At 34.7% G+C, this 24,395-nt stretch overlaps 1 protein-coding gene and 1 non-coding gene across 3 annotated transcripts in view; one reads left to right on the plus strand and one right to left on the minus strand.

The window, feature by feature from the left end:
• Hpse2 (heparanase 2 (inactive)) overlaps window positions 1-24,395 on the plus strand; it is a 924,256-nt gene that overhangs the window by 316,131 nt on the left and 583,730 nt on the right. The window lies entirely within an intron of this gene.
• On the minus strand, window positions 1,420-1,545 carry LOC111754557 (small nucleolar RNA SNORA28). The gene has a single exon (XR_002789232.1). It is a non-coding gene; the product is annotated as a small nucleolar RNA SNORA28 (small nucleolar RNA).

Consider the following 24,395-nt stretch of genomic DNA (forward strand, 5'->3'; position numbering starts at 1 on the left):
ATATACCATAGGATCAGTTATATTGTGTCCTAGATAAGAAGGCACAAAATCATTTTATGTTTATATTTTCTCATCCAAGATTGTTAAAACTAAGTGTTCTAAAGTTATGTTTCATGGTAAACCTTAGGTTACAAATTAAAAAGCAAATAAAACCTGTTTAAAATAAGTTGTTGATTAACAGGAATGACAATTTGGAAGCTTTAGATTCTCTTTTCTTCACAAACATACTAATTCAACAATGAAATATGAAAATATCTTTTTGTGAGATGTCAAGAAACTCGATAAGAGGCTCTTATAACCTGGAAGAACATCACACCACAAACTAGGTGAAGAATTAAAACAATTCTCTCACCATAATCCCTACAATGGTAACGTATCAAATAATTGGATGGAATATTTTCCCCAGCACCCCAGATTCTCCCTGAAAAGTGAAAGAGTTGGCATATGTATCCAATATACACATCTTCTGGAGACTGCTCAAGACTGACTTCTTCTTCCTCTTTTTTGCCTATCTGAGAACGTTCGTGAATCCAACATACTATAGTTACCTTAAGAATGAGTGAAAACAAAGATGGCTCTTTGACTGACAGTCACCATTTACCCCTTGGCTTCAGTATAGAGTGCCTGGTTGAAAACATTCCAGCATCTAGTTTTCCTTTTGTTAGAGTGGATGTTAGACTGTGCATCCAATGCCATAGTTTTTCCTGGGCTGCTCATACAGTGGATTTCTCTCTTGGGGTGCTGGTAGTACCTAGTATACTCTAGCAGTCTAGGATGCAAACCAGATCAGTGCTGGTGGTTAAGGTTGGCTAATATCCCAGCCCTTACCACTGATTCAGCACAGAGAAAATGAGAAAAAAAAAAACCGAGATCATAGCTTCTCTCAGGGGAGAGAAAAATTGGGCAAAACATGCAATGACCCAAAATTTCCAGGTGTATTAATGACTTCAGTGGTTGAGTGCAGACTAGAGCTAGCATACTCTTGATGGCTGGAAGCTTCTAAGAACAAATAAAATATTTGGGAATACAATGATTTAAAGAGCCCCCAGAATCTCTGGCTGATTTGATTGATAAAGTCCTTTTCCCATACAAGGCCAGTTCACTACAACTGGGAAATTGTTTCTCTAAGGCAAAAATACAACTACAAAGTATCAAAGAAGATAAACAGATAGGGAGACATGAACCAAGTAAAGCAACCAAATAAATTCCCATCTGAGTTACTTTTCTCTCTTTGGTCAAATAAAATACCTGACACTCAAAGGAGAAAAGGTTTATTTAGCCATAATTTGGAGAAGTTTCAGTCAAATCGGATGGCTCCAAGGTAGGGTGTTAGAGGAGAAACAATTTATGGTGGGAAGAAAGTAGCAAACTAACAAGGGACCTTAATGGTTTCTTTGTGCTTCTTTTTTTTTTTAAAAACTTGTTTCATTCTATGTAATGGCCTGTCTCACAGAAAGGAGAGTGCCGGAATAGGTTAGACTTTCTTGCTATAGCAAACTCAAGTTGTGACAGACTATTTTGATAATCTATCAGAGAGTGTTGCTTGCACCTCTTTTTTTTTATCCAGAGTGCTTAGGGTGAATAGTACTTATACGCTTAATCCTAGTGTCCCTGACCCTAGCATTGCACCATCTATCAATTCCAGCATTACACAATCTAGATTCAGTCATCTCTGGAAAAATTCCTCCTTTGGCTGCATGAAGCTTTGGGAGGACATCTAGACAGAAGCCATAACACCCCACAAGTGAATCCTAATAACATGGAGATAAAGAATTTCCCTGAAAATAATAGTTTTCACTAAGAATATCAATGCATTTAAAAGACTAATGCATGAACAAAGAGAAAATTCCAATGAAGAGATCCTACACATATACCCCGTCAAGTTTTAAAGCTGAAAAATACAGTAAATGAGTTGAAAAATTTAATAGTTTAACAATAGATTAAATCAAACATCACAAAGGATCTATGAACACAAAAAATTACCATAGAAATTATTCAGTCAAAGGAACAAAAAGAAATGAATGAATAAGACTTAGAAAATTTCAGAGATTTATGAGACATTATGAAACTTACCATGGTACCCACAAAGAAAGCACATAGAGGAGATACAAACTTGAGAGAGAAATCAACTAAAGTATATTAATAGAAAAGCAATAAAACACAAAGCAAGATAGTGTGAAAGAGAAAGGGTCAAAAGAGATTTCAAAATAGATTGAAAATAGTGAACAAATTGGCAATAATGAATCCTTTCCTATAAATAATCATTTTCCATGTAAATGTGTTATCCTTCATAGGCAAAAGATGTACAGTAGTTGAACTGATAATAAAGAGTCCACTTATATATGTTTGTGAGATCTACTTTAGATTTAAACATATAATAGTGTTAGAGTACTCCATTGCATTAGTTATTAAAAGGCAGCACTGTTGTCTATACATATATCAGATAAAATAGACTTTTAATTATAAACTGGCATAAGAAACAAAAGACATTATAAAATGATAAAAGGTCAATTTGTGGTTCATGCTTGAAGCTCAGTACTCCAGGAGTCTGAGGTGGGAGGATCACGAGTTTGCATCCTGCCTAGAGAACTTAGTGAAACTTTTTCACAACAAACAAACAAACACCAAACAAAAAAACCCCAAAAAAACCAACCAAAGAAAAGCCAAACAAGGGCTGGAAATATAGCTTAGTGCAATTAATTTAGTACTGTGTCAATTCCATGAACTGAAAAAAGATATTAACGCACCAGAAAGATATAATAATTATAAATATATATGCATGTAGCATCAGAACATCTAAATAATAAAAAGCAAACTTTGACAGAACTGAAAGAAGATACAATGGGGATATATTATACTGTTTAATGTAGGAGAATACAGTGTCATACCCTTCGTAATTGATATAATATATACATGAGATAGAGAAACAGAAAGAAAGAGAAACAACTAAATTTAAAATCATTAGGCCAATTTGACCTAACACATGTATATGGAGCATTCAATCTAATGGCAGAAAAATATACTTTATTCCTAAATGTGCATTAAAATTATCCAGGGTAGATAAAGTTAAGTCATAAAGCTATTTTTTTTTTACAAAATCAAGAAAAATGTAATAACACTAGTATCTTTTCTGACCATTAGTGGGATTAGATTAGAAAGCAATAACAGAAGGAAAATTGGAAAATTCACCAATATGTGGAAATTAAACAATACACCCCTGAACAATTAGTGTGTCCAAAAGAAATCAAAGAAGAATTAGAAGATATGTTGGAAAATTGGAACTGAAAAAGCAGCACACCAAAAACTAGATGCAGAAAAAGCAGTACCAAAAGGGAAGTTTAGAATGACAAATGTCTACATTTAAGAAGCAAAAAAGATCTCAAATAAACAGCCTACTCATACCTCAAGGAACTGGAAATTTAGAATAAATAAGAAGAATAAATTAAGTTCAAAGTTAAGAAGAAAGGAAATAAAGATTAGAACAGAAGTAAATGAAATAGATACTAAGAAAACTGTAGAAAGGAATAACAAGATTCACAATGGGTTCTTTGAAAAAATCAACAAGATTGACAAGTCTTTAGTTAATCACTGAAAAATAACAGAGGCTCAAATGAAATTATAAATGAAAGAAAAGACATTACAGCTGATATCATGTAAACATAAAGATTCATAAAATTATACCATGAGCAATTATATGCTAACAAATTTGAGGCCTGGATTATACTAATAACCAAATAATAGAAACAATATAAGAAAAATCCAAGATAATATCACTGATTAAATTGCTATAATTAACAAAATACTCACAAGTCAAATTAAACAGTACATTAACAGAATAATTCACAATGAACAAGTAGAATTTTATCTCTGGGATACAAAAATGATTCAGCATACAAAAAAACCAATGTAGTATACCACATTAGCAGAATGAGAGAGAAAAATCGTAGATGAATAAAAAATGTGTAACAAAATTTAATAACTCTTCTTGACAGAAGCTTTCAACAAAGTAGGAAAAGAAACTATTAATTCTACTATAGAAGTAAAACATTTAATATCATATTTAGTGAAGAAAATAAAAGCTTTAAAAATCTTAGAAAAATATTTTTACTCTGATTTTCATTGCAGCATTATTTGCAATAGAAGGTATGAAAAAAATCTAAATATTCAGTGGTTAATTAATAGATAAACAAATTGTGTTAAATATATCCCATGGAGGGGCTGGAGATTTAGTTCAGTGGCATAAGCACCTGCCTTGCAAGCAGGCAGTCGTGAGTTTGATCCCTGGTACCAATGAAAAGGAAAAAGACAAATATATATATATATATATATATATATATATATATATATATCTATCCATCCCATGGAATATTATTCAGCTTGAAAAAAGAGAAACTGCATCAAACATAGAGTACAAAATAAAATAAAACAATTATAGAAGGTTAAATACTGTATGATTCCACCTATACAATGCTCAAAAAAGTAGTTAAACTCATTAAAAGGGAGAATAGAGTGATGATTGCCAAAGGCTAGAGAAGGGAAAATGAGGATTGATTTTCAACATACATAAACTTTCATTTGAAGATTAATAGGTTCTAGGGATATATTTTTTAACATTGTGCTTAGAGTCAATACTGTATTATATGCTGAAACTAAGGCAAATTTCATCCTAAACGTTTTCATTAGAATAAAAGATAATATTTTTTTCCTCAACACCCTAAGCAAGTATATTCATTTTCGCTCTTTTTAGGTAATTACAATATCTTGTCCATAACATTTTTTCTTCCACTTTTCCCATGGGTAATAACATAATGTGGACAGAAAGGATTTTAGAGCTAGGAATATGTAGAATCATATCATGAAAATATCATCTACAGTCTCTGTGGATTTAAATATATGCCTACTATAACCTTCAGTTTATCTGTAAAATGAAACTGACAGTCAACACTTAAATATAACTGGAGTTCCATATGACTAGTCTTTGGTTAGAATGTTAAAAAAAAAAGAGCAGTTTAGCAGAATATGTGACTGAGAACAATTTTTAGTCTTAAGCAATACAAAGAAATTTAACAAATTTATGAATTTATAATTGACTCACAATGTACTGCATATATTTAAAGTTCAGTAATACCTCAGTTATTGAATTGTTCCACACTCAAACTTTCCACTACTCAAACAGTAAAGTTCAAAAAATTCTGGTCAGTGTTCGTAACTGTGTTAGACAAACAAAAATGTGACTTGAAAAAATCCAACCGGCCTTGGAGTGAGGCACAGGTTGCATGTTGTGGTGGACACCAAGTGGTGACCCTTCAACCCAAGCACTGCTCTTGTCTAGACAACATGTAGTGTTTATGTTAGTGTGTTAAAGCTTTCATTGTTGTGCTTTCTTTTTTGAGTTTTACTTGTATAAAGTATCATTACTGTGGCTCTGAAGAAAGTTAGTGGTACTAGCAGTAAAGTTAAGAGGAAAACTGTGAGAACCATGATAAAATTTTAAAAAACCATTGCAAAAACTTTAAAACTGGAAAAATGAATTTTAAAGTGCAATTTTTGGACCTTAGAACCAATTATTTGGTTTTCTGTTATTTTTTATGGAAAAATTTGTTCAGTTCTTGGACTTTTTGGTGTTCAAACACAAATTTGGCATGAATTGAGTTTGATAATCAAGGTATCACTGTATAAAATATGATGTTTGACATTTATGTATACTCATGAAATAACCACTGAAAATTTTCCTTATACATCTTTTAGTATGGTTCATATCTAAAATATCCTCAAAGTTCTAATATTTGGAGATGAATTCATTTGGAAACAACACATCACTGTCAAATTAAGTTGGAAGGATGTGGTCTCATTTCCAACTTCACTCTGTCTCTCTGTATCTTGGCTGACATGACATGTGTAGCTTTCCTTTACCATATGATTTCTGCCTTGGAACCAGCTGACCATCAGCTGAATCTTCTGGAATTGTGCTCTTCCATTAAGTTGCAGGTGTCAAGTATTTTGTTCCAGAAGTGGGAAAGCTGACTAATACAGAAAATTGGTCCTGAGGGGAGAAGGGTGGGGCCATTGTAGCTTTACCAGATCACGTGGTTTAGAAACTTTTGGAACTTGTTTGTAGGAAAAAATCAGAAAGATTTTCAGATGCTGACTACAGAAAATGACAGCTGAGCTTGATAGGTGATTCTGCTCAGAGATCAGATTAGAGTGATGATAGGAATGTGGACAGTAAAGGTTAGACTCATGTAGGTTCAGTTAGGAGCAAGGATTCTCTCAGAAGTTGTACTACAGGCCATGCACGATGCATTCTGAAAATAATTTTCTACAACTTTGTATGAGGCTGAATTTAAAGATGGTGGAATACTTGTTCTGGAAGAGGAAATTGCAAGGCACCAAAATGTTCAGGCTGTGACATGCATAATACTGGCTGCTTTTACCTAGATATGGAGTGCAAACTGGAAACAAATGGCAGAGCTGAACTGTTGAAGTTTCAAGCTTCAGTAGAAAGAAAATGCCTGAAAGTTGGGGAGGAAAGCATGTTGCTGCAAATATTAGTGTTAAATACAAAACCAAGAACTTCATAAAGGGACAAGAAGATACATGCCTGAAAGCATCTCAAAAATTGGAGTCTTAAGGGTACAAAATGCGAATCTCTTTTTGAAGAGAGTCCTTGGAATTCCTGCCCGTGTAGCCATAGTCCAAGGGAATCCAGCTACTATTCAAGCTGACACCTTACCTTGACATCATGCACCTAGTGCAGGATTTTCAGGCATGCAGAATGGAAGAGCTATGGGCACATGGAGGTTTCAACCCAGATTTCAGAAGGCCTGTGAGATCAGGCAGTATGCCTCTAACAAGCTAGAAGAATGAAACCAAATATGCAGTTCAGACTCCAGAATATTGGAGATTGCAGGAATGTGAATGGTTGCTAAGGAAAGCTACAGGTACTGAATAAATTCATTCTGAGAGAGGCCATGAGGCTGCAACTAACCCCTCTAGGAATCATGCCTTACCACAATTTGCCCTGGATTCTAGGCATGGATTTAATCTAGGATAAATCTAGGCTAGGATTTAATGTTTACCTTGGTGGCATTTTGTCTTGTTTGCTTTGATTCCTCTCACTCTCTCTGTTCCTCCCTCTTGGAATGGTAAGGTTTACTTCATGCCATTGTATATCATAAACCTTTAACTTTTTCATTTTTACAAAAGTTCAGATTTTGCCTTGAGTCTCAGAAGAAATTTTGGATTCAGACTTTTCTGCAACCTGGAAATACTAAGACTGGCTGCTTTTAGAGATGAACTGAATACAGTTTACATAGTGAGATGTGCATGAACCACTTGAGAACCAGGTGCAGAATGTTACCTGCCTAAAATTCTAGTTCTAGGATGGTCAGCTAAAGTTTCACTTTCAGAGATGGGGCCTGATTTAAAGGGAAAGGTTACTAGGCTTTGATTGAGACGGACATGTATTTTATTTATTCCTGTCTTCTCTTCTTTCTCTGTTTCTGGGTACCTTGATGTGGTCAACTTTCCTTCACCAGGCCTTTTCAGGATAGAGTTTATGCCAGTAACTTATGCCACAGTTACTGACTGTGGGCCACAATAAACTGTGAACCACAATAAACCTCTCTTCCTTTAAGTTGTGAGCATTTATTTTTTGCCAGCAACAGGAAAATGACTAACATACCTTTGTAATTCTCATCTTTCATTCCACCCAAATTGCCCCATCTCTAGACAATCACTGACCTGTTTGCTGATTTAAGCATTAGTTGACATTAAAATGCTTATATAAATGGAGTTTTACTGGATTATTCATTCTTTTGATATTTATCAATGTTGGTACACATGTTAATAGCCAATTTCTTTTAGTTGCTGAACAATAATCTATTGTACCAATAAATTAAAATTTGGTTATCCATTTATATGGAACACTCTATTTCCCTGTAAGATGACCTTAAATAGATAAAGGACTTGTGAAGTTCAGGTTGATTCTAGGACTTTCATAATATATATTTGAACAACATGTTAAACTTCCAACTTGTCCTTAAGAATCCACCTAGGATCCAGAGAGGTCAGAATCAAGTGTATTCTCTGGTCCCAGTTTAATTCAGACTAGTTATAGAGAGTACTCTCAGGCTTTCAGAGGAAGAATTTGGGTGTATTGTCCATTTACTTTGAAGATTTTATGAAGCACTGGCATTATTTCTTACTGTTTAAAAGAAATCACTAGCAAAGCAAGCTGGGAAGTGAAGGTTTTTAATTTAGTTATTCTTTACTGATTATACTGATCTATTCAAATTTTCTATGTCTTTTTGAATCAGTTTTGGTGATCTTTGTCTAGATAGTAGCTTTTCTATTTCATCCAGTTTGTTTAGTTTGAATAAATTTTTCAGAATATTCTCTCATAATTTTAAAAATTTTTATAAAACCAGTTGTGATGTATCCTATTTCAGTGATTGGTTTGTTCTCTCTCTTCTCTCTCGCCCTCTCTCGCTCTCTCTTGCTCTTTCTCTGTCTCCCTGTCTCCTTGTCTCCCTGTCTTCTTAGTGAACCTCGTTGAAAGGTTGATGAGTTTTGGCTATTTTTGATTAGTTTCTTCTTTTCACTTTGGATCAAATTTACTTCTTATTTTGTGTTCCTATGTAGGAAATTTGGAAGAAAGATTAGTGACTTGAGATCTTTTCCCTTCTCTAATAGAAGCATGCAAATCTATAAATTCCTCTTTAAGTATTGCTTAGCTGAAAATGGATAAATTTATTGCTGATTATTTTTACTTCAGAAGATATAGTAGTCGTTTGTAAGCTGGTTTTGGCAGAGACTATCCAGATATTTATTCTGTTTGGACACTGAGTTTGAATATTTACTGCCCTGCCAAAGCTACAGTCTTTAATGGCATATACACTGTTTCTTGGAATCTTGTTTTGTCCTAAACATTTGTCTTTTAGAGAAAAATCTCAGAAAACCATTTCCCAAGCTGTCTGCCTATACTTATTCTGTCTATTTTGCATTTATGGTTTTGTATGACTTACTGCTTCAGTTGTTTTCCACGATCTGTTGAAGCTAAAGAGAAGTAAAGAAGGGGAATAATATTCCAAGTGATGAAAGGAACCAGAAGTTAGGAGGCTTGGGTTTTGTTTCCACCTTCACTTTTCATCATGTCCAGACATATAGTTTGGATTAAAAGAGTGATGGGACTTCAGGGAGACATTCTTATATTATCTTCTTTTCACTTACCTTTGGTTAATGCTATTGACTCCACAAGCCTTGGTTGGAATATTTCTTTTTCTAGAGTATTCGTACCTTTTGCATTTGCTCAGACTTTTTCTCTTATGATACCATGTCTTTACTGTGTCAGAGAAATTACATACTGTGGTATAGATCTTGCTTATTTATGTGTTCTTCATCTTCTCTAAGGACAGGGTCCATCACTTTCGTTTTCAGTGTATCCAGTACATGACGATATTGGTTATTTTTGTTAAATTAAAAGCAATTAATTCCAAAAATTTAGCTTTATTCTCATGTATAGTTTTTCGTTTATCAATGTAAATTTATTTTTCACATTATTTCATGAAAGCAGGGTATTTCTCTGGGAGGGACCCAGGCGTGTGTTGAGAGAGAGCACCAAAAACAAACTGGGCACAGAAGGTGGAAATGAGCACCCTGAAGGCGACTGTACTAACCTCAGCATTGGGAATATGGCTGGTTTGTTCCAAATCCAACATGATTTTTCATAATTCTTATTTTTTGATGAAATCATGATATTTTATGTTTCCGTAAGTTATAAAGTGTGGAGAATTTATGTTTAACTTACTGATTCCACAAAATTCATGTAGTGATCCATATAAGAGAAATCCATTCAAGTTTAAAATTGTGTCGAGGATGGCTTCATGTTTCAGGAGTAATAGTAATATCTGTAATATGTTTTTAGCATGATAATAATAATGGAAAAAGAAAAGAATTATAATAAAGTAATTTCTGATTATATTTGCTATAGTTTGGATTTGAATGTCCCTTAGAAACCCATGTTTAAAGTTTTGTCCCTCAGTCTGTCATGTTGTTGGGAGGTTGTGGAATCTTTTTGAGGTGGGTTCATTGTGTACTTTGCTTTGAAAGGGATAATAGAACCACAGTTTTTACCTCTGTCTTTTACTTTGGGATGTAAGTGAATAGTTTTTCTCAGTCACTCATTTCTGCCGTGATGTACTGCCTCATCATGGGTCCAAAACAACTGGTCCAGTTGATCATGGGCTATAACCTCAAAAACTGTAAGCCAAAATAAAACTTCATACTTTTATTATTACTGGGGATTGAAATTTGTAGAGTTACATACTTAGCACTTCACTTATTTTATTTATTAATTAATTTTTATTTTGAGAAAGGATTTAACTAAATTACCAAGTTGCTAAGGCTGGGCTTGAACTTGTTCTCTTTCTGCCTTAGCTTCCTAGAGAGCTGCGATTACAGGAGTGGGGTTTATCCATAGTTACCACACCCAGCTAGACTTCTTTTTTAAACTGATTATCAATCATTAAATAATTACCAATAATTGAAAATGACTAGCATAGTATTCTAAAGAGCTATGATTCTAGATTTCAAACACAAAATTACCATATTCATGTACATAAGTCTTGAAACAATACTTTTTCCATTTTTTAGCACTTAAATAATTTTAAGTAAGAAAAACACTTCACATTTGTGTATCATCTTAAATTTCTTTTGGTTGATAGAATAACATATATGGTCCTCCTTATAGTCTTTGCCTGTGTTCCTAAATCCTATTTGCCTGAAATAGATACCACTTGCAGTTGTATAGTTTCACTTTTTTCTATTACTATGCAAATGTTTTGTGCATATATAACAAATATATATCTGTAGATAGATATATATTACACTTAATTTAGTTGTTTTAATTTCTTACTATACATGTATTTTCATGAGCCTGTGATAATATCTCTGGTTGATAGTTTACTCAAAGTAGAATTGATGGACTAAAGGTTATTCTAATGTAAAATGTTAGATACAAATTGCTTACTTAAAATAGTTTACACTTTCTCTCTCTGTATTTTCCCAATATCCTCACCAACATATAAGTTTTTAACATTCTAGAATACCTGAAAAATGTCATCTCCACATAATTTACACAATTTTCTGATATTTAACAAAATTGAGCATTTTTATTTTCTTAGTGAATTTCATATATATATATATATCCTTTCTATAATTTTCTATGTGTTTTACTTGTATTTTTATATTGATTTGTAGACTTAGATTATTAGCAATACTAACATTTTTGTTAAATATTTGTCGAAAGTGTTTCCCAATTCATTTATCTTTTTGCTTTTATATTTTCCTAAACTTCATTTTTATTTTGTCAAATCTCCAAGATTTTCACGTGTATTTTCTTCTAAGTCTTTTAAAAATTTTGAGGGTAAGAATTAGTGTCATTGTCCTATAAGTAAGATATCCAAGGTTCAAATAGTTTTAGTACTTGCCTAAGAAGGAAGAATCCATATCAAGGCTTGTATTGCCAGAAATGCACACTCTAATAAGGGAAAGTATAAAAATAACTGAATTAAGACAAAGAACAAAGGTTGCTTAATATCACACTTATTACCTTTTAGACTGACTATTCTTCAGGGCCCAGACATTGGTCAACAATCTTTAGGGAGGCTACATCTAAACAATCAGTAATAGTTTTGTGATGGCCTTTAGATAGTTGTATTGATAAAAGGTGTTTAAACTCTTTTGGCTTGGATTTGACACCTAATTCCCTTCATTGCCTTTCTCTGCCAGATTTCTTTTATGGATCTTGGGTATTAACTATGCTTATGTCCTGATTTCTGGCTCTGACCATTCGCTCTGGTTTTGAGCAATTTATGGGGTGAAATATCAGCAGATTACATGGTTCCAGATCACAGATTTTGACCCTGGTCGAAGGCCATGATGTTGATGTTGGTACTTTGAGCCTTTGTATAATTGGATGATAGAGAAATGGAGCATTGAGAAAAATTCAACAGAAAGACTAAGCCAAAAATAATTTTTTTAAAAAAGTGCCCTTGCATTGTTTAATGAGGAGATTTATCTACCTGTTACTAAATGTCTACAAGCAAGAAGTTTAGAGGAGTAGTAAGTTTCATTATTCTTTTTTTGTACTAATTGTGGTCAGTTATTCTTTAGCATAATTTAAAGCCCTATAAATTTTCATTAATCATTCTGACTTCTAGAGTTGGAGAGAAGAAGAGAGACTCAGAAATTGACGTATCTCCTAGCCAATCTGAAATCTAGGGAGCAAATACAGATTTATTTGTATTTTATTTGTATTTGATGGAAGTTACCATCAAATTTTTTAAAAAGCAAGATACAGGATATTGTGTCTGGTCTAATACTATTATTATAAAACAAAGCACTATACTAGAATATTATATTAGCTAGGTTTAGCACTCAAACAGTGAATCTCAACTCTGAATAGTTGAGTGAGAAAATGTCTTTGGGGGGAATTGATAGATATCTTGGAGCAGTTTCTTTTCTTTTTATTTGTAAGATCAAAATATATATAAATTGGGGAAAAGAAAACTTCTGTCAGAGAGAGAGACAGGTGTCCCAAGTGGGTTGCCAAAGACCCTGATTTTTCTAGGGTCTTTGTATTTATAGATTTTATAGGGCAAAACTACAGGGTGAGGCAGAGAGCCAAGATGAGGAAAAATGGAAAATCACAAGGTGGCATGAGTTGGGACAAACTATGGTCAACCAATAAGAATGTGAGTATAATTGTTCAGGTAAAGTTGATTAAGTCAGAATCAAATGGGGAAGCAAATCAGGTAACAAGTGGACATGAATATAGAACAGAAGCTTTCCCTGAAGGGTTTGGGTTAGTGGCACTTCCTGGCTTCCTCAAGGTGATTGATACCTAGTTAAAATCTCAATCCTTGTGTCTCAGTTACTTTTTAATCATTGTTGAGGTAAAATGCCTGACACCCAAAATTAAGGAAGGAAAAGTTTATTTCTTACAATTTTTGAGGTTTCAGTCATACTTAACTACCTGCAAGGCAGGCTGGCATGGCTGGGGGCAGCCATTCATGGCTGGCTGTAAATAGCAAGGCCGGGCAGGCCAGAGAGAAAAACACACCTTCTTTCTACCTATACATCCTATCCTTGCTCCATCCCTGGATAGGTGAAATACATCACCAATCTTAATGCTAGACAACAAACCAATCACAAGCACTAGATTTGGTTGCTTCTATGAGTGCATGAGGCTTGGGGCGGGGCCACAGAAACACAAACCACAATACCCTGTTATGTATCTTTAGGATGCTTATGGGTGTATGTTTTATCTTTTGTCTTCAGACTTGACCAACAGTGGGTGGTGCTTTTCTCCCCCACAGTTGCAAGGTATCTTGTCTTCTGCACTGTCTCCTTTGAGGACCTAGCCCTATCTGGCTGTCTAGAATATTTTTATTTAACTTAGTTGCTTATAACATTGCCCCCTGTTAAGAAGTACCCAAACTACCATGAAGGAGTAATGGGTGATGACTGATCTGGCCTTTTCAGGCTGAAGGAGATTATAGTTTTTGATTGACACCAGACTGGCTCACTCTTTCTTTCTTTCTTTCTTTCTTTCTTTCTTTCTTTCTTTCTTTCTTTCTTTCTTTCTTTCTCTTCCTTCCTTCCTTCCTTCCTTCCTTGCTTGCTTGCTTGCTTCTGTACCAGGAATCAAGACATCAGACATTTTCATCTTGGGTAGGCATACAGTTTCAGTCTGGAGGAGATAAAGCCAAACAAACAAGTATGTATGGGCCAAATAATAAGATCAATAAGATAATTATGAATACAGTCAAAGATTTCCACCAAGAGGAGCTAATAATGACTTCTCATAAAGAGGATAAGCAGAATGTCCAAAGAATTTTAGAGTCTGACAGGTCATTGATTTGCTGTCTCACATCTTGGACAGCTATTGAGATATTAGCAGGAGGATCAAGAAAAAAACCTTCAGTTTTTACAATTGCTGTATCTCCTGTGCTGCTGTTACAATGTCTAATGCCAACTATTTTGAAGAAAAGAGACATAATGATAGCCACTGTTGCTTTCCTGTTGTCTTGTTGTGAAGTCCTGTGTTGCTTGCATTGTTCTGTTCTGATTTGCTTTGTTCTGTTGTTTTGTTTCATTTTCTTTAAAATTAAAAAAGAATGTCTAATGCCTTCTGATTTTGGAAAATGACTTGACTTGTAATTTAATTTTTTATTTAGGAGAGACCAGCTGAAATGTCACATAAGGCCTGCTGGATATCGTTCATTAAGGTCCCAATATGTGTCATACAACCTTTTCTCTGTATAAGAGCTGGTGGATCCCAGTAAAAGGACTTAAAAGGAATATAGCATATTTGTTATTGATTTTATCTGTATGATTTCTTGGGGTTTGGCATCCTGTAGGCAAGAACAAATTTTCTAAGAAATTATTGCATGTATAATTAAAACATAAACATTTGAGCTGACATGTAAATTTAGAAACTGTTTTTAAGGGATAGCAATTTTAACCCACTGGATTGTAGACCTAACGGAGACTGACACTTTGTCATAAGTCCTTCTACTTTAATTATAATTGTCTCTAAATTTTTGATGACTTATGGAAGTCAGATTAATACATTATTTTGACCAATGAAAAACTCTTAAATTTTATACATGAACAGCAATATGTATTACATTTGTAAAACCAAGTCAGCATAATTTTGATTAGTTGGCAACCTGGATATATATATTTTACAATATTTATATGGGATAAATTGTCCAACATGGGAGGTAGGTTTTTATACATAATTAAAAGGAATGAGTAAAGAGAAAGATATCTGTTACAGTTTAAGCAAGATATTTTTTTCTGGTGACTATTTTTACTGAGGTATAACGCCTTGAGAGAAGATCATGGTTGGAGAAGGACAAAGAGACCTGTGCTAATGTCCAGCAATAGCTGCTTTTTTTGTCTATAGTCATAATTACTCAGGGCTTCTCCATGGAGATGACATGTAGAGATGAAAGTCTGTCCAGAGGGAGGAGGCAGAGTGTCCCAAGGCCTTTCAGTCTTGCTAGACCACCTGGAAAGATGAATACTGCCTCTGGGGCCTCTACTTCTGGGGCCTTGCTTCCAGTGATAGGCTTTACAGCCAGGGCATGCCTTGGTGGGAGGCCTCTTAAGGCAGTTTCTCTTAAGGTGGCCTGGCTATTCAGACTCAGACTTAGGGTCTGTTTTTTTGTTTGTTTGTTTGTTTTGTTTCGTTTTGTTTTAAGCCCACAAGAAAGATAGCCTTTGTTTTCTTGGTCTCTTTGTTTTCTCTTTGTTCTCCTTGGCTTTATCCCAGTTCCAATTATAGAATATTAAGTAGGAGTTTTTATTCAAGTATCAAGTGAACTATCTGGAACAAAAGTTATCTTCTGTAACTTTTTTCTAATATCTGTAGCTGACTGGCTAACAAAAGTGTCTTTAAATTGTCTGTCTTTCCACTGAATCAGGAGCTATGGACATATGTTTTATCAGTGCCTCTAGTAAACAATCTAAGAAGGCAGAGGAGTTTTTATCTTTCTCTGATGAATAACTGACAGTTTAAAATACCTGGAGGGCTTAGATTTTGTCCTTAGACCTTCAAGAATATACACTTGAAAATGTCTCGTGCTCCAATATCTTGTCTGGCTGTGAAGCCTGAAAGACGTCTTGAATCAGGACTGCTTGTCTTGAGTGGGAACTGCTTGGGCTCCTGTGGGAACTGGTTGTTCCCCTGGCTGTTGATCTTCTGGCTATTTAAAATTAACAATATGATGTTCATTCTCAAATGTAATAGCAGCTTTAATGCTGTTTGTCTTTCATTAGAAGTCAATATTTGATATAAAATTAACATACCAATCCCTGGTCCTAAAAAAAAAAGATTAACATTATATCTTTATAGTTTACCTTATAGGTCGGAGTAAATCCTCTGAAGACATCACTGTGCTTAGCAGGGTCATCTGAAAATTCATCTAGTTCTAACTTGATCTGTTTTATCTCACTAAAAAAAAGACACATATGAATGTGGATAGTCTCATATGGATTATAATTATACTCTCAGCATAAATAAAAATTATTTCTTAATGTAAAAAAATTGAACTTTGCATTTCTACCATTTTCCCTCTTTTTTATAGTTTGATTTGATTGTAAAAGGACAACATAATTAATACTTAGCTTTTTATTCCATTTTGGCTCTAGTGGGTAGGCAGACCACATGAACATGCAGAAAAATATCAAATGACTGTTTTTCAATGTATAAGGATCAAACATCATCTAGTGCTTAAGTATGCATTCTAAAGGAGGAAGCAGCTTTGACTTTGAGCACCATGTCCCCATTCAATGACCTCAGTGGAAGACCTCCAGATGATACAGGGGAAAGAAATTCGCAACCTGCTAGATATCTGGTATAAGTTTGTATTTTTAAAACTGAAGAATGACTTTTAGGAATAATGAAGATTAAGAGCAGAATATATTTATTGTGGGAAAGAAAACTGATGTTCGAGAGAGACAGAGACACAAGAGGTCCTGAGTATGTTGCCCTCTTGGAGCAGTTTCTTTTTCTGACTGTATCTCCTTTCCCTACTATATTGTACCCTATCTGTTACTCATCACCATGAGCTTACTAGGCATAATGTATACAGCACTGTTCCTTTTCAGTTGTAGTAGAAAGCCAAAAAACTTTTCCCCAATATTTCTTAGTAGATAGGAATTTTTTGTTTTAAAGCACTTTATGTGCAATATCTCTTCTAGTCTTTGCAACAATCCTGATTGCAAATAGTAGATATAAGTCACTGAGACTGACACAGTAAACTGACCAAGCTCAGACATCTTGGGGCCAAGGAGAGACCTGTGATATTTATGCTCTCAACTTTCTTAACCATTATATTGTGCTCTTCCTCTTAAGTGAAAAAATGGGAGAAAGTGATTGTTTTGATATATTTCAGAATCTAGACTATGTACTTTATTCACAATATGTTATTATCAATATCCTTGTAGAAAGTACTATTATTATCTGTATTATATGGCTAAAAAACATATTTAGAGAGAAATGATAACTTTCTTAAGACAACCCAGTAATTGGAGTGTTAGAATGTAAGCAGACATCTATCTGATGTCAGAAATTATATTAATTATCCTGTGATGTTAAAAAAATTCAACCAATTTTAGTGTCCTAGGTAAGTTTACAATTATAGACAACTTTTTATAAATTTCTGAAAGACTAATAAGAAGAAATACACTTGAAGAGGATTTGAAGGGGAGGCAGTGTTCTGTATTTTGCAGCATATTGGGCCATGTAGAAGACAACACAGTTGGGTTAGAGACTTAGCCCTACTGTGAACTAATTATATGACTTTGTATAAAAAGTTCAGCACTCTGAATTTAAAAAATACCCATCAGGGATTGACTAAACTCAGCGGCTTGAGCCAAAGGCATGCACAGCAAACTCCAGCCAGGCATGCAACTTCAACGCCTTGCTTGGAACCTGGTAGGATCCTGCTCAGCACCCCCAATTAGTTGTGGACCTTTGAGTAAGTCCCTCAGGGCCTGGTTGGGCCCCTCCCAGTGACACTGAGTGGCTGGTTAATTTCCTGAGATTGGTGGCTCAAGCTGAAGGTGTGCACAGCCAACCACATCCAGCCTTGCAACTGTAGAACTTCTCTGGGAGCCTGGTAGGACCCTGCCCAGCACCCCAAATCAGCCATAGACCTTGGGGTAGGTCCCTTGGGCTATATTGGGCCTTGCCTAATGACTGAGTTGCTGGGGAATTGCCTGAGCTAGGTGGTATGAGCTGAGGGTACACACAAGGAATCCCATTCAGCTGTGCAACTTTGCTTGGAACCTTGTAAGGCCTTGCTCAATGACCCAAAACAGCTGTGCAGCTTTGATGTGCCATGTGGCATGAGCTGAACGCCTGCAGAACATACTCCATCTAGTTTTTCAGCTGTCGGTATGCCACTCTGAACCTGGTAGAGTACCACCCATGAAATCTTAATCAGCTGGGAAGCTTTACAGTACCATGTCAGGTGTGCTGAAGGTACACCCTCCTCACATTTGAGGAGCAATCCAGTGCAACTAGGGACCTGGTAAGGTAATGACCTCCACTCAACTGGGAAAACTGCCAGCAATATGGATAGATGTTCTCATTTTAGGAAGCAACTGAGACCTTGCATTCAGCTTCTCCAGGATTATAGGAAAATGACAAACAAAAGAGCAAAATGCAATCTCAGACCTCCAGCCCATCCCAAACAAACCTAGGAGACATAAACATAGAAGAAAATATAAGCCATATACCTGAAACATCTGAAATGATAGCAACTGAAGTAAACAAAGAATTTTATGAAGCTGTAAAGGAATTCAATCAGAAGTAATCTGATAAAAAATCCAGTAAAAAATTACTGATAAATGTGACAAAAGAAATGCTGAACACATCTAAAGAAGACATAATTTAAAAAATTGAGGAGCACTGCAAAAAGGTGAAAACCCTGAATGAACAATATAAGAAAGAAACAGAATGCATGAAACAGATTCAAAGAAATATCCAGGAAATCAAAAATTCCATCAAAGGCTGGCAAAATCATTTCAATGAAAGTGAAGGTAAGCTTTCAGACCTCAAAGACAAGTTTGCAGCAAGGGAACAAGAACCTTTTAAAAATAACAAGGAATCAGGAAAGAATAATTCAGTTGCAAGATGATCAAAGAAAAACAATGTAAGATTGATAAATATCAACAAAAAAGGTGACAACACAAATGATATCAAAAGCTTATTTACAGAAGTAATACCTGAAAATTTCCCAAACATGGGAATGGAAACTAACATACAGATAAGTGAAGCATATAGAACTCCATTCAGCCATAACCAAAATAAATCTATACTTAAACATAAAATGATTAGCGTTTCAGAAATTCAGCATAAGAACAGAATATTAAAAGCTGCTAGAGAGAAGAGTCAGATAACCTATAAAGAAAAGCCCATCAGAATCATAGTGGATTTCACAACACAAATGATAAAGTCAAGAAGAGCATGGAGTGAAGTGTTTCAAATCCTAAAGGGTAACAACTTAGACAACCGAGATTGATGTACCCTGCAAAACTGTCCCTCAAAACTCATGGAGAAATAATATACTGCCATGACAAAGAACGGCTGGAGAACTTCATGACCACCAAACCAATCCTGCAAAGAATACTGAAAGATATTCTGTATAAACATAAAAATAACTATGACTTCAAGATCACCAACAGAATAAAACCACAAAGCAAGGCATAGAATTAAACAGGGGAAGGGTAAAGAACCAACATCAGAAAGATAACATGACCAAAATAAACAAATATATATGTATATCAGTTATAATCATTAATGTAAATGGCCTGAATTCACCAATTAAAAGAAACAGACTGACAGAATGGATCAAAAAAGAACATCTAACCATATGCTGAATACAAGAAACACATCTGACCCAAAGGATACCCACAGACTGAAAGTCAAAGGATGGAAAACAATACCTCATGAAACAGGAATCCCTCTACTCCCTAAAAAGCAAAGGTAGCTATTCTGTTCACAAATACCATGAACTTCAAACCAAGAATGATCAGAAGAAATGGAGAAGGTCAGTACATACCAATTAGGGGAAAACTTCAACAGGAAGAGATACCAATCTTAAATATATATGTGCCAAATACGGGAGCACCCAGCTATATAAAACAAATATTTATATAAATAAAAACTCAAATAAGCAACACAATTATAATGGGAGATCTTAACACTACACTGACACAAAGATACAGATAACTATGCAGAAAAACAACAAAGGAATAACAGAACATGTGAACAAGTGGACTTAGTAGACATATACAGAGTGTTCCACCCAACAACATTAGAATATACATTCACCTCAGCTTTACATGGGACCTTCTCTAAAATAGACCATATATTAGTTCATAGAACAGTTTTGGTTTTTTTTAATCGGTACCGGGGATCGAACTCATGACTGCCTACTTGCAAGGCAGGTGCTTATGCTGATGAGCTAAATCCCCAGCCCCTCATAGAACATTTTTAAGCAAATACAAAAGAATTGAAATTATCCCATGCATATTATCTGATCATTGTGACATGAAACTAGAAATTAATGACAAAAGAAACTGTAAAAACTCGATAAACACATGGAAATTAAATAATACACTCCTGAACAATCAATGGATCACAAAGAAAATTAAAGTAGAAATTAAATAATAGCTAAAAATGAAAGTAGAAACACAACTTATTGGAACCTCTAGGATGCAATGAAAGAAGCCCTCAGAGGGAAATTTATTGTGTAAAAGTTCCACATCAGGAAAACAGAGTGAACAAAAATAAACAACCTGATGCTACTCCTCCAATATCTAGAAAAAGAAGAGCAAGTCAAGTCCAAAGCCAAAAAGAAAAAAGCGACGAATGATAAACATCAGAACAGAAATTAATGCAATAGCGACTAAGAAAACAATACAAAGAATTAATGAATCAAAGAGTTGGTTCTTTGAAAGAATAAACAAAATTGATAAGCCTCTAGTCCCCCTAATCAAAAAAAGGAAAAGAAAATCTCAAATTCAAGTATAAGGAGAAATCAGTACAGACCCAGTAGAAATACAGAAGATCATCAATACCTACTTTGAAAACCTTTACTCTCATAGATCTGAAGAAGAAATGAACAGCTTCCTAGAAATATATGATTGTCAAATCTGGAGTAAGTAGAGGTGAAACTGCTGAATAACCCTATTTCAATTAATGAAATTGAAACGTAATTAAAACCTTACCAATAAAGAAAAGCCTGCCCAGGATCCGGCTTCCTGTGGGTCAAGTAAGTCCAGCAGAGGCTTGGAACTCTCTTCTTTGCTGGGGCTAAGCTCCAGTTTCCTGTTGGTTGAGTAAGTCCAAGAGGCAGGGAACACCGTCCTAGCCCAGCCAACTGTTTTCTTCACCTGGGGACCAAGATCTAGCTTCCTGTCGAAATCTGTGAGTAAGCAGGGGGCAGGAAATTCTGTCCCAGCCTGGCTGACCTCTCTACCTCACTTGGAACAACACTTGAAGCTCAAAAATATAGGAAAATGACAAAACAAAAGATCAAAATGCAGTCTCAAACATCCAGCCCATCCCAAGAAAGCCTAGGAGCCATGTGTATAGAAGAAAATATATGCCACATACCTGAAATAATAGTAACTGAAATAAAGAAGTAACTCTGGGAAGCCTTAAAGGAAATCAAACTAGAAATAATCTCTCAGGTAAAAGAAGAAATGATAAAAGAAATGAAGGTGATGCTGAAAATATCTAAAGAAGACACAGTTTAAAAATTTGAGGAGATAAACAAAAAGAATTCCTGGATGAACAATATAAGAAACAAACAGAATATATATATATATATATATATATATATATATATATATATGAAGCAGATGCAAAGAGATATACAGGAAATCAAAAACTCCATTGAAAGGAAAACCTATCAGAATCACAGCAGACTTCTCAGCACAAACAATAAAGTCAGGAAGGGCATGGAGCAAAGTATTTCAGACCCTAAAGGAAAATGATTTCTAACCTAGGCTGATGTATCCTGCAAAACTGTCCTTCAAAATGGATGGAGAAATAAGATACTTCTATGACAAAGAACAGCTGAAAAACTACATGATCACCAAGCTAACCCTGCAAAGAATACTGAGAGACAGTTAAGATGCACTTAGTAAAAACCACTAAGCAAAGCATACAATTAAACAGAATGGAAAGATAAAGATTCAACAGCAGAAAGATAACATGTCAATAATAAACCAACATATAATCATTATAACCATTAATGTAAATGGTCTCAATGCACCAATTAAAAGAAACAGACTGGCAGAATGGATCAAGAAACAAAATCCAACCATATGCTGTCTACAAGAAATCCATCTAACCCAAAAGGATACCCACAGACTGAAAGTCAAAGGATGAAAAACAATACTTCATGCAACAGGAACCCCAAAAAAGCGGGGGTTGCTATTCTGTTTGCAGACAGTGTGAACTTCAAGCCAATAATGATCAGAAAGGATAAAGAAGGTCACTACATACTGGTTAGGGGAAAACTCCAAGAGGAAGAGATAACTATCTTAAATATATATGCACCAAATTCCAGAGCACCCAGTTATATAAAACAAGTACTAACAGAAATGAAAAACCAAGTTAACAGTGACACAATTCTAACAGGAGATATTAACACACCATTGACACAAATGGACAGATCAACCAGACAGAAAATCAACAAAGAAATAAAAGAACTGAATTGCACCTGTGAACAAATGGACTTAATAGACATATACAGAGTATTCCACCCAACAACAACAGAATACACATTCTTTTCAGCAGTGCATGGGTCATTTTCTAAAATAGACCATATGTTAATTCACAAAACATATGTAAATAAATGCAAAAGGGTTGAAAAATCCCTTGCATGCTATCAGACCATAGCGCTATGAAATTAGAAATTAATGATAAAAGATACTACAAAAATCCCACAAACACATGGAAACTGAATAACACACTCTTGAGTAATCAGTGGGTCACAGAGGAAATCAAAGAAGAAATTAAACACTACCTACAAGAAAATGAAAACACAAATACAACTTACTGGAATCTGTGGGATGCAATGAAAGCTGTCCTCAGAGGAAAATTTATTGCACTGAATTCACACATCAGGAAAACAGAACAAATACAAATAAATAACCTGATGTTACACCTCAAACTTCTAGCAAAAGAAGATCAAGTCAAGCCCAAAGCCAAAAGAAGAAAAGAAATTATAAAAATCAGAGCAGAAATCAATGCAATAGAGACTAAAAAACAATCCAAAAAATCAATGAATCAAAGAGTTGGTTCTTTGAAAGAATAAATAAAATTGATAAGCCCCTAGCCAATCTTATTTTAAAAAGGGAAGAAAAAGATCAAATTCATGAAATAAGGAATGAAAGAGGAGAAATCACAACGGACCCTATAGAAATACAGAAAATCATCAACACCTATTTCGAAAACCTCTACTCTCAAAGGTTTGAAAAAACAGAGGAAATGGACCAATTCCTAGAAGCATACGAAGTACTAAAGCTAGGTCATGAAGATGTAAAACTACTGAATAACCCAGTTTCTATTAATGAAATTGAAAACGTAATTAAATCCTTACCTACAAAGAAGAGCCCAGGCCCAGACAGATTCACTGCAGAATTCTACAAGAAATACAAAGAAGACCTAATGCCAAAACTCCTCAAACTCTTCAATGAAATTGAAAGGGAAGCAATCCTTCCTAAGTCATTCCTGGAAGCAAATATTACTCTAGTACCAAAACCTGAGAAAGACCCAACTAAAAAAGAGAACTATAGACCAATCTCCCTAATGAACACAGATGCAAAAATCCTCAATAAAATATTGGCAAACAAGATGCAGCAAATCATCAAGAAGATCATACACCATGACCAAGTGGGATTCATCCCAGGCATGCAGAGATGGTTCAATACCCGTAAATCAATAAATGTAATATACCATATCAATAGATCCAAAAGTAAGAACCACATGATCATTTCTATAGATGCAGAAAAGCTTTTGATAAGGTCCAACATTCATTCATGATAACAACCCTGCAGAAAATTGGAACAGATGGTCTTTACCTCAATAAAATAAAGGCCATCTATGACAAAGCAATAGCCAACATCATAGTAAATGGCCAAAAATTGAAGGCCTTTACTTTAAAATCAGGCACAAGACAAGGATGTCCCTTATCACTGCTCCTATTTAATATAGTACTGGAAATACTAGCCAGAGCAATTAGACAAGAGAGAGAAATAAAAGGCATAAATATAGGAAAAGAAGAAGTTATCATTATTTGCAGGTGACATGATACTCTGTATAGAAGATCCCCAAAACACCATTGAAAGACTGCTAGATATAATAAATAAATTTAGTAATGCAGCTGGCTATAAAATCAATACTCAAAAATCAATAGCATTCCTATACACTAACAACACAGAAAGAGAAATAAGAGAAGCCACACCCTTCACACTAGCAACCAAAAAAATGAAATATCTAGGAATTACTCTCACAAAAGAAATGAAAGACCTGTACATGGAAAATTATAATACCCTGAAAAATGAAATTGAACATAATCTCAGAAAATGGAAAAACATCCCTTGCTCATGTATAGGAAGAATAAATATTGTGAAAATGGCCATTCTCCCAAAACTTTTATACAGATTCAATGCAATCCCAATAAAAATACCATCAACCTACCTCATAGAACTTGAGAAATCACTCCTAAAATTCATCTGGAGCGAGAAGAGACCTAGAATAGCAAGGACAGTTCTAAGCAGCAAAGGCAATGCAAGGAGGT

Source organism: Cavia porcellus, unplaced genomic scaffold (assembly GCF_034190915.1).
Source record: "Cavia porcellus strain 051 isolate PalLab524CR breed Dunkin Hartley unplaced genomic scaffold, mCavPor4.1 scaffold_2, whole genome shotgun sequence".
NCBI lineage: Eukaryota > Metazoa > Chordata > Mammalia > Rodentia > Caviidae > Cavia > Cavia porcellus.